Consider the following 10,186-nt stretch of genomic DNA (forward strand, 5'->3'; position numbering starts at 1 on the left):
GATGATCTGATCAGGGTTGACAGTTTAACCCTGAGTCGTCCTAAACACAGGGGTCAAAAAGATAAATTATACAGTAACCATATTCATGTAGGTTCTGAGTGTTGTGATTGCGACTCTTTGACCTATCCAGACGTCGGGTACCATTACTAGATGGTCACTTCGATTAGTACAGAAATTTATTCCTGTGCTACCGGCTTAGGTTCGAACCTGTGGGGTCACACACATTAGAGGTTCCTATCTGATCTGATGGCTGGTATAAAATCCTATATGTTTGAAACTTAATGATCGAGAATCAGGATTCTCTGATCATGAGTTCCACACATTATGGGTACCAGGGTCAAGAGTCCCACTGGTTGGGACTTTTCGATCAAGGTTACATATCGATGAATTCTGATACCCGATTACCCATCGGATTTGGACTCAATATTTATGAAAAATTTTATTAGTGATTTGATCACTAATTAACTCAATTTGATTGAGTAATTATTTTTAGATCAAGGCCAATTGAATTGGATTTAGTTGGGTTTGACCCGATTAAGTTAAGAGTTGACCTAATCGTCGAGATGGTTTGGTCTCTAATTTGATCAGGGGTTGGGCTTAGTCAATTTCTGATTTGATTAGGATTTTATTGAGCCTAATTAAGCCTAATTAAGTTGGATTTAAATTAGTCTAATTGGACCTAACTTATTTGGTTCAATTAGGTTGGTTTAAATAATGAAACCACCTTGACCCAATCTCCATGCGCCACCTCACTTCCATTGCACCCATTTGAATTCATGAGAAGAAACTTCTAATAAATTTTTTCTTCACGCCAAGCCCTCTCCATGCCCCACTTTAATGTACCAAATGAATGGATAAGGATGATTGGTTGGCCATTCAAATTCAAAATAAAATTTGAATTTGAATGGGCAATCAATCTTTGCGCCTTATCCCTTTTTTAACGCCCCATTTATTACATGAGAAAAATATTTCTCATGAATTCACTCCATGCACAATTTAAGCCATGCCTCACACCTTTAGTGGATAAGAGATGAGTTGGTGTCCATTTGAATTCAAAATTTGATTTGAATTCAAATGTGTAATTACTCATCTTTATCCTTTCTTTTGGATAAGACGTTTGACGTTGTTATAAAAGGAGGAGAAGAGTGGGGTGTGGAAGAAGAAATTTTTGGAGAAAAATTTTGGGGCGTGAGGAAGTCTTGTGTGTGAGAAGAAAGTCCATATCCTTCCAAGAGAAAAAGAAAGAAAAGAAAGAAAAGTGGATGCAAGGTTTCCGGTGAGTTTCCTAGAGTTTTAGCCTGAGGTTCGGGAAATGAGAAGGTGAGCTACGAGTGTCGTGAGCCTACAAAATCTCAGAGAGATCTTCAACATCCTCTCAAGCATGTCTGTTGATGATTCGAAGTATCCAAAGAATCGACAGACATCGATCGAAAGAGTTCGATCAGCATCGACCGTCAAAAGGGCTCCACAACGAGCTAGTACTCGTGAGGAGTCGATCAGACTGAGAGCTTCGTGTGGACGATCTGCAGAGGCCAGACACACTATGTGGCTATATCACGATGATCAGACTCTTCCGACGGTGATCAGATTGCGGCGATCTACTACCCACACAAAGGTATTGTGTTCTAAACACATTACAGTAAAGTATTTACTATTCAAATTTGAAATTCAAATTTAAATGAATGCATGCTATATATCATATTTAGATCCTAGTGTAGGATAAATTCATATTAATTAATTAGATTAATTAATAATTTTTGCTATAAAATAATAATTTTGAAAAAGTTTTAAAATCACCATTTTACCCCTGCACTGAATTTTCCCACATGGCACACCTTTGAGTTGATCAAAAAAGAAGTTTATCCAGTCCAATCTCAGTTCAAGAGAAAAAATAGAAATATATGAAATTCAGATAATTTTTCTTAGTCAATCAAATTTTTATCTAAGTTGATTGAGATAGGATCATAGCTAACTTACCTATATGATAGCCCACTCAATCTCAAACTCAGAGTGAAGATAGAAGATTGAAGATTTAGAGATTATCCTAAGCCGACCATGAAAGCAACATAGCCGACCAAGATAAAAGCTTAGCCGACTCATAAGAATGGGATAGGTCGACTCAGTCTTAAAGGCAGAAGAATATAGAAAGTAATAAAAGTTTTCAAGTTTTCTGAGTCAATCTAAAAAATTAGTTAGTCGATCAAATCATCAAATTAGCCAACTAAAAAAATATATAAGTCGATCTAGCCTCAGACAGATAGAATAGATAAAATATAAAAAAAATTATATATATTTCTGAGCCATTTCAGAGTTTTACTTAGCCAACTCAGCATTTAAGATTAGTCGATTAAGAGTTTGGATGAGCCGACTCACAGATTTCTGACGGAATAGTGATTAATTTTTTAAATTATTTCAAACAATCATATTTTATTTATAATGGCTATTTTCGAGCTTCCAACAGTTAGAACATTAGTTTTAGATATTTTTGAGATCATAAAAATGAAGAATTCAAATTAAAGAATGAAGTATTAGAGGGTGTTGAATTTTATTGTAGATAATATTCAAGCTATTGAGTGGAACAAAAAAAGAGAGAGGAAGGACTTTTCAAGAGCTTTCAATTCTGATCTTTTAATATGTACTCAACTCAATAAAGAGGAAGTGTGCACTAAATTGAGCCAACAATTATCAAGCAAGATCATTCAAGTCTCCATCAATCCTCTTTTAAGTATTCAAGAAAGAAATGTAATTTAAGAGCCAGTCACTTTGACTTCTTCAAAAATTTAAAAAGTTTATTATTTATACTTTAAATTTTTATATATTTTTATTAAATATTATGACAAGTTTCTTAGGAGGAAACTAAAATTTTTAAGTGTTGGTTCAAGTCAAAAATTAAATATTATAAGATTTTGGTTGGTCAGCTAGTGAAAATCAATTGGATTGATTGTGAGCTTGGAAAAATAATTAATTGTAAGATTTTACTTAGTGAGCTAGAGAAAATCAATTGGATTAGATTGTGAATCCATAAAAATGATCAAACTATAATCTTATGCGATTATAGTTAAAATTTTCAAATGGATTGACTTGGAGAGTAGACGTAGAAGCATCGAACTATTATAAATCTTTTATATTTGTGATTGTGTATTTGTATTTATATTTACTCTTCTACTGCATATTTATTTTCTAGTAAGTCTTTACAAATACATTTAATTTTATTGTTGAACACAAATTCTTAAAATAATTTTTTTTTTGAAACCAATTCACCCCATCTTGAGTTACCACCTTAGAAAAAATAAGTAGTATCAGAGTGGGTACTCAGTCCAATTGATCTAATCATCAAAAGTTAAAGATCAATAGCAACTTCAATTGATACATCCTTAGTTGAAGCTCAATTAACTAATAGATCTTTACTTTTTAATGGTATAAATTACACATACTGAAAGGCTTGAATAAAAATCTTCATTCAAGCATAAGATTATGACACATGAAATGACATAGTTAATGGCTCTCACATACTCACTGTTATGATTGATGGTATATCTTCTTCCAAATCTAAAAAAGATTGGATGATTTAAACAAAAGATTAGCTCAATTAAATATAAAAATAATAAATATTTTATATTATACTTTAGATACAAATAAATTTAATTAAATATTTACATATATGTCTGCAAAAAAAATTTAGGATAGGTTAGAAGTTATCCATAAGGATATAAATTAGGTTAAAAAATCAAAAATTAACATATTTATACATAAATATGAATTATTTAAAATAGAGTCTGACGAAAGTATTACTGATATGTTTGCTAAATTTACTGATATTATAAATAATTTAAAAAATCTTAGCAAAGACTACACTACTAGTGACCTTATTAGTAAAATCCTTAGGTAATTATCGAAGAATTGAAAAGTCAAAGTGACTACGATCTAAGAAACTAAAGATATTGATAAGTTGTCTTTAAAAGAGCTTATTGGCTCACTCATGACTCATGAGTTGAGCATAAATCAAAATATGGAAGAAAAGGCAAACAAAAGAAGAACAATTACATTGAAGTCTATAACCAATGATGATGATGAAAGTGATACGTTAGAAAAATCCGATAATGATGAAACGGCCATGATTACAAGAAGATTTAAAAGATTCATGAGAAAAAAAAAGATATGATCCCTAAAAGAAAGATCTTTGTAAAGGAGATGGAAGTAAAGAAAAGAAAAAGAGCAACTAGTGGTATGCTATAAATGTAAGAAATCTAGGCATTTTAGAGTCGACTGTCTTTTACTCGAAAAGAGCTTTAGAAAATTTAGAAAGAAAGCAATAATAGCTCTTGGGAGTAATAATGAAGACTCAAGCTCAGAAGAGGAAGAGAAATCAAAAAAATAAAAAGCTAACTTTTACCTTACAGTATATGAGGATGAGGTAAATACTGATAACTCTAATGATTTTACTTTTGAAGAGCTTCACGATGCTTTATATGAGTTGCTTAATGATTTTAAAAGTTTATCTCTTAAAAATAAAGAAGTTAAAAAATTAAATCATTTCTTGACTAAAGAAAAAAAAATTTAAAAAGAAAAGAAAAATTTTTTGAAAAAATATAATGAATTGATTGAAAAAAATAAAAATTTATATAAAAAAGTTAAAAAATTAAAATCTATTGTTGATAAATTTATTCTTAGCTCTCAAAATTTATAAATGCTCTTGAAAAAATAAAAAATTATTTTTTTAAAGCTGGCCTTGATTTTAATACTTCAATTGAATAAAAATTTTTAAAAAATATATTTATAAAATCTACATTTAAAAGGCATGCTATTACAGATTTCAAATATAATAAAGTAGGTCATAAGCCTATTGATTGCAATGTAATTAAATTTAAAAATATTAAAGTGAAGTAATTTTGATTTTCAAAAGAAACCATGCCAACTAACCTCAAAAAGACCCAAAAAAGCTTGGGTACCTAAAAAAACTTGATCTATATTTTGTAGGTGTGGGCATCCCTTGAGATGAAAAGAAAATAGTATCTAGACAGCAGATACTTAAGACGCATGATGGAAGATAAATCTTAATTTATCTCTCTTAAAGTCAAAGATTGAGTTGTTACATTTGGAGATAATGATAAAGGCATAATTATTGATCTCAGTAATATAAAGTGTGATATCCTAAATTCAAATTGACTCAGCCCAATTGCAAATAGTAGCCAAATAAGGGGGCATGAATTGCAAAGCACGTTAAGAAAAGAAAAAAAATAGAGAGAAATAGGAGGAAGAAGACTCTTGATGAGAGTCTTCTTCCTATCCTAAAAAAGATTCAATCAGAGTCGGAAACCCTAAACCTCATCTCTATAAATGATGACCCCTCCCTTCCATGGCCTCCCATTGCTACAATCCCTCTTCCTCTCCCTCTCCCTATTTTTTTTTTCTATTTTCTTCTTTTCGTGTTTCTGATTAGGCATCCTTGTGTCGGTGAACTCGTGGCCCAAGACACTGTTAAGAGTAAGATAAATCCCTTAAAAAACCCTTTGCTCAATCCCTTTTGAATTATAGACTGAGATTTCTATGGTTTAATTGCTAATTTTGTTTGAAAAAATTGGATCTCAAAATAACCTTTTTTTGACCATCCATGTTGTGGGATTTCCAGTGCCATCAGTCATTGTCGGCCACCAGATCTGGGTCCCATGGCTACGCCACCGTGGGCCGCACCGCTAGCCACCTATCTCGATAAGACTCCCTTGGAGTCAGTAGGGGAGTTAAAAGATCTCCTATTTCACCACTCAAATGTGAGGAAGAAGAAGAGGAAAAAAGATAAAAGAAATAAAAGAAAAGAAAAGAAAGAAAGAGAAAAAAAGAAAAAAAAGAGGAAAGAAAAGAAGATTTTCTCTCTCTCCCGTCCCTCCTCTCTCATTTTCTCTCTCTACTTTCTTCCTCAACTTTCTTCTCCACATTCTTTCTAAAAGTTTTTTCTCTAGTTTATTTCTTTCTTTTAGGGTTTAGATCCTTGAGAAGATTGATGATGTATTTGAATGACCAAAGTGAAGAGGTCCCAATCTGTGATTGCCGTACAGCATGCCGGCACCCAACCCAGCCAGACTAGATTTTACTAGATTTGTTTTTCATAATTTCTATTGAACCATATATACACTAGTTCAATCATGATTTGATAAAATTGTCTTACTCAGATAGATCGAGATGCTTGATAGTGCTCTTGATCAATCTTGTTGTATCTCGTTACTTTCTCTTTTCTCTGACTTTCTCTCTCCACTTGATTTATGAACTTCATGAAAAATTTCCAATCCTATCATTTGAGTCTGAATTGATCTGATAAATAGACTAAATCACTTTATTAATTGAACATCATATATGTACCATTTGAATTTTTATTGAATATCATAAAATTTGATCTTTATTGATCTCTATTGAATCTTTATATTTTTAATAATTTTTATGTACGCCGCATTCTAGTAAACAATGAAAGCTCGACTGATATTTTATTTTATGATGCTGTTCGAAAAATGATATCTCTCCTAATCAATTATAGAAATTAGATTCCCCTCTCCTTGGCTTCAATAGGAACTCAGTTTTTGAAGAACTGATCATAACCCTGTCGGTCACAGCCAGGCAAGAGCCTCTTCAATAGGGACTGAATGCTTGTTGAGTCACCATGTTGACTTATACCTGTTGATGAGGGTCCCAGCAAGGAACAGAATAACAGAAGTATGAGGAGACCATATCTTGGCTCAGAAATACTATGTGGTAACTTTCCAAAGAAAGGGTAAATACAAACCTTACCCATCAAAGGGTTAGATATATGAAAAGAGCTAGAAGAACAACAGGAGGACTAATTGAAGAGCTATTCGCAATCGAATTAAGAGATGATAACTCGACCAAAGTTATTCACATCGGCTCACAATTGGGAGGAGAAATTTGAGCATGGCTTTTTTCATTCCTTCAAGAGAATGCTGAAATTTTTGCATGGTCAGCCATGATATGCGAGGGATAGACCCTGAAGTGATAGTGCATCAACTAAATACAAATCCAGAATATCAGCTAATTTGACAAAAAGGAAAGAAACTTCACCCTTAAGTACCAGAAGATTATTAAAGATGAATTGAGCAAACTTCTAGAAGCAAATTTGTTTTGAGAAGTTAGCTATCCAGAGTGGTTGTCTAACATGATGCTGGTAAAGGAAACGAATGGGAAGTGGTGAGCCTGCATCAACTTCATTGATTTCAACAAAGCTTGTCCTAAGGATAGCTTCCTCCTATCTTGGACTAATCAACTCATTGATATTATCTTTGATCATTGTCTTCTCATATTCATCGATGCCTTCTCAGTTTACAACCAAATCAGAATGATGCTCGAGGACAAGGAGAAGACTGCTTTTATGTCTAATAATATTTTTTTTTGCTATAGGATCATGCTGTTCATTTTAAAGAATATAGGGGCCACTTACGAAAAGTTGGTAAACAAGCTTTTTCATGATCAAGTTGTAAGAAACATGGAAGTGTACATCAACAATATGCTTGTTAAAATTTAGAAGGCTGAAGATCACATAACCGACCTCACAAAGATCTTCACTATCCTTCAAAAATATCAAATGAAGTTAAACTCTGATAAGTGTATATTTGGAGTGATATCTGATAAATTTCTTTGCTTCATGGTTTCACAATGAGGAATGGAAGTCAATCTAAGAAAATTTGAGCCTTGCAAGAGATAAGCCCATCGAAGATGGGCAACGAAGTGTAATGATTGACTGAACGAATAGCCATCCTCAGTCAGTTCGAGTCAAGATCGGCAAAAGATGCCTCCCATTTTTCAAAGCCTTGAAGCATGTCAAGAAGTTTCAATGGACCGAAGAGTACCAAACTGCATTTGATAAATTAGAGTATCTAAGTTCTCCCCCCCCCTCCTTAGCAAATCGAAACCAGAAGAGGTATTATGTCTATACCTAGCTGTCTCTTCTAATGCAATAAGTTCAATTTTGATTCTTGAAGAAAGCAAGCTGTAGAAGCCCATCTATTACACAAGTAAAGTTCTTCAAGATATCGAGACGGGATACCCTCGATTAGAAAAGATGGTTTATGCCTTGATAACTTCGTAAGGAAGTTGTGCCTCCATTTTCAAGCCTATCCAATAGTAATGCTGACAAATCAACCCATAAAGTCAGTCCTTTGTAGGATGGACACCTCAGGCCAACTCACAAAGTGAGTGCTAGAGTTCAAAAAAATTGATATCAAGTATAAACTTTGCCCAATATTCAAAGTATAGGTGCTTACTAATTTCATCCTCAAATGCACTATCCCCAAAGAAGAGGGAGATGAAGATGGACAAAAAGGAGGAAATTTTGAAGGCAGATGAGTATTGTATATTGATGGGCCTTCTAACTCAGTTGGATGTAGAGTCAACCTGGTCCTTACCCAGTCAGAAAATTAATCATGGAGTATGTACTAAGATTCAAATTTCAAGCCTCTAACAATAAGACAGTGTATGAAGCCCTCGTTACTAGTATTAGGATTGCAAAAGAGCTTGAAGTCCAACAGTTAAGGGCCTACAGTGATTCATAGCTCATGGTTAGATAGGTGCGAGGGGAATATGAGGTATGCGAGCCCAGTATGGTCATCTATAAAAAGTAAAGGAAGTCATGGTTAGACTATCATGCTTTGGTATTGAATAGATTCCGAGGAAGGAGAATACCAGGGTGGACATGCTTTCAAAGCTCACCACCTCAGAAATATCAGGCTTAGAGAAAACTTCATATTTTGAAATCCATACCAAGCATCGAAGAGCCTACACTAATCATGCAAGTAGAATATGAACCCAGCTAGATAGCACCATAGAAAGCTATCATCAGATCGAAATAAAGTGAGAAAGTTGTTACAGTAGACCCCTCATTTTCTTCTATATGAGATAAGCTCTACCAAAGATCTTTCTTCATGTCGTCGCTAAGGTGCCTATAAACTTCAGAGGCCGATTATATGCTAGGAGAGATACATGAAGGAATTTGCGGCCATCATTTGAGGGGTAGATCATTAGTATACAAAATTCTTCGACAGGGATACTATTAGTCAACTCTATAGCACGATGCTATAGACCTCATTCAGAGGTGTCATCAATATCAACGGCACGCTAGAGTCCAGCAGCAACCCTCTATATTACTAACTCCGATCAACGTGTGGTCCTTTGTTCAGTGGGGATGGACATCCTTGGACAATTTTTTCAAGTGACCAGACAAAAAAATTTTTTCTCGTGGCCATTGATTATTTCACAAAATAGATCGAGTTGGAGTCATTGGCTCGAATAATCAAAGTAGAAGTTCAAGATTTTGTTTGGAAGTCAATCATCTACTGCTTCTGCTTGTCGTGAGTTATCATTCCAAACAATGGATGATCATTTGATAATATCCAGTTTAAGGAGTTCTATGGCGAGCTTGGTATCACGAATTGCCTCACATTGATAGCCCATTTGTGGGTCAGCAGAGAAGCTGAAGTAATGAACATGACCGTTTTGTTAGGGTTAAAGGCAACACTAGATCGGGCTAAAGGTTCATGGGTAGACAAGTTGTATAATATGCTGTGAGCCTACAGACCCACTCAGTGGACTTATACTAAAGAGATGTTATCCAACCTCAAATTTAGGATAGAAGCTATCATATGTATAGAGATCGATCTATCCCCTCGTGGAAAAAAGTTATGATGAATGGAATAATCCGAAGCACTTATGTACCAACCTGGACCTTTTAGAAGAAGCATGAGAATGAGCTCGGATTTAGATGGTAACTTATCAATGGAGAATAGCATGCTATTATAATTCCTATATCAAAGGAAAGATATTTCACCCCGACAACTTGGTACTCAAGAGAACAGAGATATCACAAGCTTGAGAGCAAGGAAAGTTCTTACCAAACTAGGAAGGATCTTACCAAGTGGAAGAGGTTGTGTATCAAAGAACCTACCAACTTTACCATCTAGATGGCACCCCAATTCAGAGAAGTTGGAACTCAAAAAATATGCAAGTTTATTATTAGTAAAATCCTTTGTACTAAATGAATCAAAATTTAATAAGAGCATTTTTTCATTTCTATTTTTGCCATTAATTCTTATGCCCGTAATGAAAGTCTCACTCGTATGGAAAAAATGAGCTATAGACAACTAGTCGCTCGATGCATTTGGGACCAAAGGCCATAGAAGCCTGACCTTAG

This window comes from Elaeis guineensis, chromosome 1 (genome assembly GCF_000442705.2).
Source record: "Elaeis guineensis isolate ETL-2024a chromosome 1, EG11, whole genome shotgun sequence".
In the NCBI taxonomy this organism is placed as follows: domain Eukaryota; kingdom Viridiplantae; phylum Streptophyta; class Magnoliopsida; order Arecales; family Arecaceae; genus Elaeis; species Elaeis guineensis.